The sequence below is a fragment of the Rutidosis leptorrhynchoides genome, chromosome 1 (genome assembly GCF_046630445.1).
Source record: "Rutidosis leptorrhynchoides isolate AG116_Rl617_1_P2 chromosome 1, CSIRO_AGI_Rlap_v1, whole genome shotgun sequence".
Lineage (NCBI taxonomy): Eukaryota > Viridiplantae > Streptophyta > Magnoliopsida > Asterales > Asteraceae > Rutidosis > Rutidosis leptorrhynchoides.
The window spans coordinates 83,335,854-83,346,405 of NC_092333.1; the positions used below are offsets into that span (position 1 = coordinate 83,335,854).

Consider the following 10,552-nt stretch of genomic DNA (forward strand, 5'->3'; position numbering starts at 1 on the left):
TTGAGAGTTGTATTAGTTAAATATTTTGGAGAGTGTAGTTGGCTTAAGAGAGTCGTCTATATCATTGTAACAATTTGTGATATAGTGTATTTCTCTCTTTGGGGGCCGGTGGTTTTTCTCCTGTTTTGGAGTTTCCACGTTAAATCTTGTGTTGTGTATTGTTCTTATTTCTTTACTATTATTGTTGGGCTGGGTGGTGGGAATTAGTGAGGCCGTAATTTCCCAACAGTTTCTTGAATAGGGTGCTCGTTTCTAAAGTCTTCCGGTTGGTTTTGATGGAATACGGTCATCAGACTTGTGTGTCAGCTGTTTTCTTATCAAAAAGCATATACTAGACCCATCTCTTTTATGTTGTTTTCCCTGCTCTTTACTTCAATTTTTCTAAAAGGCGGTTAGAGTCATTGATGACGGTCGAACGCGATGACGACACCTACCCACATGATCATTTACTTGGTACGTATCATTACAATTCTACCGCCCCTCAGGACACCCTCACGACGAATCCATACGAGCATCACGTGTAGTAAAACCCCCTCAGGTGAGGTCCGAGCGCAAAACGTTCACAACCTCCTAGGCCCATGAAATGGGCGAGGTAACAACAAGGGAAATAGTGCAGCGATTGAGAGTCGAACTCTTGACCTCTCATATGGGAAGACAAGTCACTACCACTACGCCAGCTCCCAGTTGTTTACTCTTTGCTTCCCTTACCATTGTCTTATTATTTTTTTGCCCTTCTTTGAGGTGTTTTACCTTTTGTCGATACTTCTCCGCCTCAGATTTGTTTCACGGTGTTTCTATTTTGGTCGGTTGGTTGAGGGTTTTAAATTAAGGATGTTTTTTTTCGAATTCTATTTGTTTGCTTCACTTTCTCGCTACTTTAGTTTCATAGGTGGGTTCCACATAGTCCTATACTTTTGAACTTGACGGCATGTGACTCATATTTGTTTTGTTTGGGTGTAATTTTGGTAATTCCTTGTCATGAGTTTGAAATTTGTTTGCGGTGGTTGTTTTCATCAATGGGTGCAATCATTCCATGGTCGTTAGGTTCTCGAAGATTATAAGCATATGGTTTCTATACAGTTTGAATGAAGTTAGGGGATTTCAGTTGTTATGATCCATAAGTTGGGTTATGATCCATAAGTTGGTCATCACATGGTTTGCTGACTCGGGTTGAAAGTTTAATGGTTCAATAGTTAATGGTTGTTTGTTTGTTTGTAATGTTTTAGTTAATTGTAATTGGTGTGTTGTGTGTCTTGTTCAATCGAATGGCAGATAGATCTTATGATCTATTCATACATGTGGCATGTAACAATTGTAATATAATTAGATCTTTTTTATCTATTTTCATTTTTCATTTTTTTCGCAAAAAAAGGTTCTCGGGAGTATTATTCCGTTCTCTCTTTTCATTTTTGTTTGATTACGAACACAGAACACGTTATGAGTTAACGACTGGCCTTGTTTGCCTCAACTACATACCACATTTTATGAATTATTTCACCACTACAAAATGATGAGAAAACTAATTTATCTAAAGTTAAGCACCACTACAAGAAAAGAGGGCTTTGGTGTCAAGAATTATTGGTCACTAATAACACTAAATTGGTCACTAAGTCAAGTTAGTGATCAAAATAGTGTGGTCACTTTTAGCCACTATAAATCCGTTACAAAATATTATTATAGACCAAAATATCAAAATTGATAACTATAGTGACCTTTTGTTTGGTTACTAATATCATATAGTAACAAAAATGTAGTGACGGACTTTTTTAATGGTTACTAATTTGCACAATTAGTGATCAAATAATAAGTCGTTACTAAAGTGAAACGACAAGGGTGATGAACTAGCTACAAAATACTTGGTCAAATTTTCGAGAGGTCCAAGATTCGATTCCTATTAATGAAAAATATACCCTAAGGGTGGGTATAGTCATAGTGCATATTAAAAGGCCCAATTATATTTGATCCAGCCCATTAGTCACATAAAAATGCCACCTTTACCTTATTCACATTTCTGACTCGCTAGAAACAAATCGGAAAAAAGTTATGGGGTATGTACTGGAGGTGAATACAGCACATGCCTTCTTCGCCGTAGCTGCCGTTGCTTATTATTTTGTCAAGAATCACATGGATCTCAAAAATTATGATGAAATGATGAACCGTAATTACAGATTATACAACAAAAAAACGTCTCAGCAGGTATTTTCATTTTCTCTTTTTCATCTTCCATCTTCCATCTTCCATCTTCAATTTTATTTATACTACCAATTAAAATGCATTTATTTATTTTTATTTTATTTTTCGTTTCATATTTTGTTAGTTTTTTTATTTATTTTATATATGTGGATAGGATGTAGGTTTTGTTACAATGTTTTAAATATGATTGGATTTATACAATTATACAGCAGATGGATATCAAAACCCTAGATAGGTAAATGAACTATGAAATTAGGGCAAATTGTTTAATTCTTATTGCATATGGATAAGATAAGTGAAAATGTATTAAGTTAAGGTATACATTTTAATTGTGCACCTCATTTTGTGTTTGTGCGTATGTTAAAGAAGATTTATTAGGCTGAAATTGTTGGAAGTTAAACTTGATTTTGGGCTATGTGTTTTGGATATGGGCTTGCAAGTATACAAATATATGGATCAAGATTGTAGTCCAATATCTAGAAACTTCTTGTAATATCTAGTAGTGAAAGTGAGTAGAAACATCTTGTAAAATATCTAAGATAATATTTAGGAAATATCTAGATAATACTTAGAAAATATCTAGATATTAGTAGATGATGGAGAGTTCTAGACTACTCCATTGAGTAGTATAAATAGAGGGTTTCACCCCTCATTTGTAATCAAGCAACAAAGCAATTCAATAAGCAAATTCAATAAGCAATAAACAAAGCCTTCAAGATCAATCAAACTTCTAAATTATCAATCCTCTCTTCCATAAATAATATACACATAACCTCCTATTTCTAACAAATTGGTATCAGAGCTTGGTTCGACAAGATGATGGCCAACAATGTCATCACATTTCCTCGCCTCACAAAGGATAATTATGATCGATGGAGCATCCAAATGAAGACCTTCCTAGGTGGACAAGACTTATGGGAGATTGTGGAGGAAGGCTATGAGGAACCTGCAGAAAAAGGTCCTCTCGGCAAGGAGAAAAAATTAATGAAGACGAACGATCAAAAGGCTCTTTCCATCATCCAACAAAGTGTAGATGATGGAGCTTTTGAGAAAATTGCAAGTGCAACCACCGCCAAGAAAGCATGGGAGATCTTGGAGAATTCTCACAAGGGAGTTGAAAAGGTGAAAAAGGTTCGACTACAAACACTACGAGGTGAGTTTGAATCCTTAAATAAGAAAGACTCAGAATCAATTTCCGATTATTTTACAAGAGTCTTGGCGATTGTCAATCAATTAAAGAGGAATGGTGAAACTCTAAGTGATGTAAGAGTCATTGAGAAGATTCTTAGATCATTAGATTCGAAATTCGACTATATAGTCGTAGCCATCGAAGAATCTAAAGATCTAGAATCAATGACTATCGATGAACTCATGGGTTCACTACAAGCCCATGAAGAGAGGTTCAATAAGAAAAATAAGGAGCCTTTGGAGCAAGCTTTACAATCAAAACTGTCTTTCAAGGAAGAGAGTAGTGAAAAGACTCATCAACCGAGTCAACGAGGTCGTGGTCAAGTACGTGGCCGAGGACGAGGGCAAGGATATTCCAAACGTGGAGGTTATAGTTCTTATAAAAATGAAGAAAGAAGTCAAGATTTTCACCCGACAAGAGGTCGCGGGAGAGGCTACACAAGTAGAAGGCCAAGGCATGACAATTCTCAAACCAAATGCTATAATTGTCATAAATTTGGCCACTATGCTTCGGAATGCGAGAAGTCAAACAATTACGTGCAAGAAAGAGCAAATTTAGTGCAAGAAGATACCGAAGCCGTGAAAAACACTTTGTTACTAGCATGCAAAGGTGAAGATAACGGAGAATCAAATTTATGGTATCTCGACACGGGTGCAAGCAACCATATGTGCGGTGACAAAAACATGTTTGTGGAGTTAGACGAGGTAATTAGTGGAAATATCACCTTCGGAGATTCCTCTAAAGTCCCGGTTAAAGGCAAAGGTAAGATTCTCATCCGCTTGAAAAATGGAAGGCATCAATTTATCTCTAACGTGTATTATGTGCCTAATATGAAGACGAATATACTGAGTATTGGACAACTCTTAGAGAAAGGCTATGATATTCACATGATAAATCGTACTCTTTCTTTAAGAGACCAAAAAGGAGGTTTGATTGCTAAGGTGCCAATGTCAACGAATAGGATGTTCATGCTAAATATTCAACATGACATTCCAAGATGTTTAAAAGCATGTTTCAAAGATAATTCTTGGCATTGGCACATGAGATACGGGCACTTAAATTTTGGAGGGTTAAAATTATTATCAAGTAAAGGAATGGTGAAGGGTTTGCCTCCAATTAATCATCCGGATCAAATATGTGAGGGATGCCTTCTAGGAAAGCACTTCCGAAACAGTTTTCCAACAGAAGCTTCTAGTAGAGCGAAGAAACCTCTAGAACTTATTCACACGGATGTGTGTGGACCCATCAGCCCACCGTCTTTTGGTAAAAATAGATATTTTCTTCTATTCATTGATGATTTTAGTCGAAAGACATGGGTCTATTTTCTAAAAGAAAAGTCGGAAGCTTTTGGAATGTTCAAGAAGTTTAAAGCGTTTGTGGAGAATCAAAGTGGTCTCACCATAAAGGCAATGAGATCCGATCGTGGAGGAGAGTTTACATCCAAGGAATTCAAGGAATTTTGCGACAACAATGGCTTACGACGTCCTCTAACTCTTCCATATTCACCTCAACAAAATGGTGTTGCGGAAAGAAAAAATAGGACCATTCTTGATATGGCCCGGAGTATGTTAAAGAGCAAAAGGATGCCTAAGGAGTTTTGGGCTGAGGCAGTGGACTGTGCGATCTATCTAGCAAATCGCTCGCCCACTAGAAGCGTCAAGAACAAAACGCCCATTGAAGCTTGGAGTGGAAGGAAGCCCGGCATCTTACACCTTCGAGTGTTCGGAAGTGTGGCATATGCTCATGTGCCAGATCAGAAGAGGACGAAGCTCGATGATAAAAGCGAGAAACTCATATTCGTGGGCTATGACTCAAGTTCGAAGGGTTACAAGTTATACAATCCCAAGACCGGTAAAGTAATCTCAAGTCGAGATGTGGTGTTCAATGAAGAAGCAACATGGGATTGGAATGTTCCCGAAGAGGAGAACTACGACTTTCTCCCTTATCCATTCGAGAGTACTGCAAGGAACGAAGAATATATAGAAGTTCAAGAATCTTCTAGTACACCATCTCCGCACTCTCCACGTACTCCAACCACTACACCTAATGAAGTGACACCAACATCAGGAGGAGAATCAAGTACGCTACAACATCACACAAGGAGCATTGAGGAGTTGTACGAGGTAACCCAGCCTATGGAGGATCTATCATTGTTCTGTCTTCTTGCCGACTGTGAGCCAATAAGTTATGAAGATGCAGCAAAAAGCCAAAAGTGGAAACGTGCTATGGACGAAGAGATTCAAGCAATCGAGAAGAATAGTACGTGGGATCTTGCCACACTACCAAAGGGACATAAGGCTATTGGTGTAAAATGGGTGTACAAGGCCAAGAAGAATTCCAAAGGTGAAGTTGAAAGATATAAGGCAAGGTTGGTGGCGAAGGGATATAGTCAACGAGCCGGCATAGACTATGACGAGGTATTTGCTCCCGTTGCTCGTCTAGAAACTATAAGATTGATAATCTCACTTGCGGCTCAACATAATTGGAAGATTTATCAAATGGATGTCAAATCTGCGTTCCTTAATGGCCACTTAGAAGAAGAAGTCTATATAGAACAACCTTTGGGATACATCGTGAAAGGCCAAGAGAATAAGGTGCTAAAATTGAAAAAGGCCTTATACGGGTTGAAGCAAGCGCCTCGGGCATGGAATAGCAGGATAGACAAGTATTTCCAACAGAATGACTTTACGAAATGCCCCCATGAGCATGCCCTCTACACCAAAGTTAGCAATGATGGAGATGTTATGATTGTGTGCCTATACGTGGATGACTTGATATTCACCGGTAGTAATCCCAAAATGTTTGAGGAGTTCAAGAAAGCAATGGTTCGGGAGTTCGAGATGACCGACATTGGACTTATGGCTTACTATCTTGGGATCGAGGTAAAACAAAAGAAAGAAGGAATATTCATATCCCAAGAAGGTTATGCGAATGAGGTGCTCAAGAAGTTTAAGATGAATGATTGCAAGTCAATGAATACACCGGTGGATTGCAATCTCAAATTGTCAAAAGATGATGAAGGATACTTGGTGGACCCAACACAATACAAGAGTTTGGTTGGAAGTCTGAGGTACCTAACCTGCACGAGGCCAGATATTCTCTACGGAGTTGGACTAGTAAGTCGATACATGGAAGCACCTACAATAAATCACTTGAAGGCGGCCAAGAGGATACTTCGCTACATCAAAGGTACGATTGACTATGGCCTGTTTTATTCGCCTTCTGAGCACTTCAAGCTAGTTGGATACAGTGATAGTGATTGGGCTGGAGACATAGATGATCGTAAGAGTACGAGTGGTTTCGTGTTCTATATGGGAGATACGGCGTTCACATGGAGCTCGAAGAAGCAACCCATTGTGACTCTGTCAACGTGTGAAGCCGAGTTTGTAGCAGCAACATCGTGCACCTGTCATGCAATATGGCTAAGGAAGTTACTAAATGAGCTTAAGTTTTTTCAAAAGGAAGCTACGGAGATATATGTGGATAACAAGTCTGCGATTGCTCTAGCAAAGAATCCAGTCTTCCATGATCGAAGCAAGCACATCGATACGAAATACCATTACATCAGGGAGTGCGTTACAAATAAAGAGGTGCAGATAAAGTACGCGAAGTCACTTGACCAAGTTGCTGATATTTTCACAAAGCCTCTAAAACATGAGACGTTTCAGAGATTACGGAATATGCTCGGAGTGACGAAATCAAGTTTAAGGGGGGCTGTTGGAAGTTAAACTTGATTTTGGGCTATGTGTTTTGGATATGGGCTTGCAAGTATACAAATATATGGATCAAGATTGTAGTCCAATATCTAGAAACTTCTTGTAATATCTAGTAGTGAAAGTGAGTAGAAACATCTTGTAAAATATCTAAGATAATATTTAGGAAATATCTAGATAATACTTAGAAAATATCTAGATATTAGTAGATGATGGAGAGTTCTAGACTACTCCATTGAGTAGTATAAATAGAGGGTTTCACCCCTCATTTGTAATCAAGCAACAAAGCAATTCAATAAGCAAATTCAATAAGCAATAAACAAAGCCTTCAAGATCAATCAAACTTCTAAATTATCAATCCTCTCTTCCATAAATAATATACACATAACCTCCTATTTCTAACAGAAATAATTATTATTTTTTTTGCAATAAATGATCATGTTTTTATTTTTCTTGCCTGATGTTTAGGTAAGAGATGTATATTATGCTTTTGAGTTTTACACAAGTTACAAATAGTAAATAGAGTGAATAGTATAAAAATAAAATTAATAAAAACCCTTCAAGTATCAACAGTCTCTGGCTTGGTCAATTTAATTCAACATTTCCACTTTTTGGTCCAACAAAAGCCATAACCAACACAAGATTTGGTCTTCCATAAAGAAACTAATAGTTTTTAGTGCTTGTTTTGCGTTATAATTTTCAACCTCCAACACCGGTTAATTGGCTCCCTTAGTCTCTTTTGCATTATTGTTTTGTGTTATTAGTTTTAGTGTTTGTTTTGATGTTGTATTGTGTAGGCTTTTAATGTTGTTATGCTTCCGTAGGTTGGTTTTGGTTTTTGAATGGAGTTTTTTGGTTTAGGCTTGGGTTGAGTTAGCTTGATTTTGCTTAGTTAGTTGATGATAGTTTACTTTTTTCGAGCCTTATGGTCACAGTTTGGTTGTATCGTTTCTCTCGGGAGTCTTCATTTTATTGATGAAAACATCATGTGTATCAATAGTAATCGTTATTTTTGCCAAGAAGATAAAAGAATTAAGAAACTAATTAACTTCAGTTCATGACTCTTTTCTTGTATAGCGCCTGGCGCCTGCTCTTTTGTAGTTTACATCTTTTCTTGATTGTTGACACTGTTGTGATCGAGGTCGTATATGCTTAAATGGTTACACTATGTTGTTGTTGGCATAATAAGCATATTATGTGGATGCCAAGTTTGCCTACTCTCTGTGTATGAATTTCAAGTATTATTTTATTGCTTTTGGTATGTATCCATATTAGTATAGTCAAAATATTGGGATACTTTTTGTGCTATCTATTTGGTGCTTTGTTTTAAAGCTCTAACAAACAAATTGTCATATATCCTTGATTGTTGTGTATAGATGAAGTACCTTAAAACTCTGGACGGACGCATCTCATCATTGGAAAAAGCAATGAAAAAGGAGGCAGATGGAGTTTCCGAATATTGGTAGAAGAAGTCCTAAATCTTTGGTGGTTCCGAGCATCGATCTGTTGACTTAAAAAGTGATTGAATGATGTTGTAGGTAGTATGTTTCCTAGTATGTTACATTTCAAATCCTTGGGTGATGTATGCATGCCATTTTATTTTATATAATAATAACAGATGTAGATGCGGATTGAGGAACACGTTTAGGCGAAAAGCTGTCCTGGTGAAGTCTTAAGTACTCGAATGCACTATTTACCACTTTTATTTAGTAGTATTTAATTAGTTTTCGTTCTTGAAACTTTTCCATCTGATCACAACTTATTTAGAGACCAAGTGTCATTATGGTCAGGACTCAGGACTATCCAAACTATTTTGGAATCTCATTTTTTTTTTTTTTTTTTTTTTGGCAAAATAAAGAACTTTATTCAACAAGACCACAAACCTGACAAACAACAAAACACATCATATCAAAACAGTAGAACCAAATTACAACTGTACCAACGAGCAACGAGAACCTAACCAAGACGAGACCAAACATGAGCCAAACACTTTACGCCCGAAAAAAGAACCTCACATACAGTCGATATTAAATTTTCTTCACTTGGCACCATGTACCTTCTCGCACTTGATTTTTCTGTAACTTTCTTAACTTTGTGAGCCTTCGAAGAATTAATGACGATTCCTTCAACCCGAGACCCTTCAAAACCTCCCGAAAACTTCTCCAAAGAAGTACTCGCCATATCCCAATATTCGAACCCGGGGCATCACCAACCACCCCACGATCACTCCTGAGCAAACCAACATTATCCATGCCATCGAAGAATGCTTGAGTCGTTACACCAAACGTGACATCTTCAGCGAAATCCTTCAAACAAAACGAATCAACATTATCTTCCGACACCGCTTTGAGCTTATGACATATTTTGGTAGTTTGGCACTTGTTAAATGATACCTTCATTAATAACTGAAGTTTCCACTCCGAGGTGGCACCAGAAAGGCTCACGAACTACTGTAGTGGTGCATTTTTGTGGAAAAAGAGTGGGGGTGTGGGTGAATGGAAAACGGTCACAATGAGAGTGCTTTTTATTATATTTTATTATTATTATTTTTATCGTTTTATCTATTTTTTCACACCTTCTAATTTCGGTTATATTTGTGATATCATTCACAACCTTACTCACTACTAACTTCCATTTCTTCCAATTTTGCCGCATCATAATCATTCAAATAATTTATAGTCTCTTCCATAACTCCACGTAGTGTAAGACAGTATGTATTACAATAATTTTTTTTTCTTCTTGAAAGACAAGTAGTCGGCATCATCGAGAGGGGACTTAACCACTTTCGTGATTATATGTCACGCACGCACGCGTTTTCGGGTGGAAACCCGAATCGCATTGCAGAAACTCAATCCTTAAACCATCCCGAACGGCAGACGGACCGAGTTTGAATTATGAATGGATCCGAGAAAAAATACCCCTGGGTTCAATCTGAAGCTCCATATTTCAGGCAGATTGATTAATAGCATGAGCAGAGCGAGGCTCGAACCCATAACCTAAATCCAAACTCCACACACAAGGTGTGGGGTTTTTCAAAATGTAATTAACTAGATATTAACTTATAATTTTAACTTATGTGTGAAATTTACTACATAGAATTTCATTTTGTGCATCATTTTCAATCATTGTTATTGTTATTTTAATTAAGGTGAAAATTTATAAGGATGCAAGTAGCGATTTATAATAGTGGTTATAGTTCCTTCACATAATAAAGGTCAATTTTCTTAATTAGACAATATACAGTCTAAGACGGCACGTTATTGGCGTGCCAAACCCTCTGTGATGCATTAGATTGTTTTATTTTAGTTAAAAATGTATTTATATATCAATCATATAGTAAAACTTGGAGATGATAGTAAAGAATACAGATAGTTTAATGATAGATTAATGAACATTAGTGAAAGAGTTGATGCTAATGTGGAAAAGTTAGTGAAAACATTGAAGTATATAGACTATA

General features: G+C 37.1%; 1 long non-coding RNA gene across 1 annotated transcript; it reads left to right on the forward strand.

Moving 5' to 3' along the window:
• The first annotated feature begins 2,010 nt into the window (after positions 1-2,010).
• On the forward strand, positions 2,011-8,828 carry LOC139862218 (uncharacterized). Its single transcript, XR_011764092.1, has 2 exons — positions 2,011-2,196; positions 8,472-8,828. It is a non-coding gene; the product is annotated as an uncharacterized lncRNA (long non-coding RNA).
• The last annotated feature ends 1,724 nt before the right edge of the window (positions 8,829-10,552 follow it).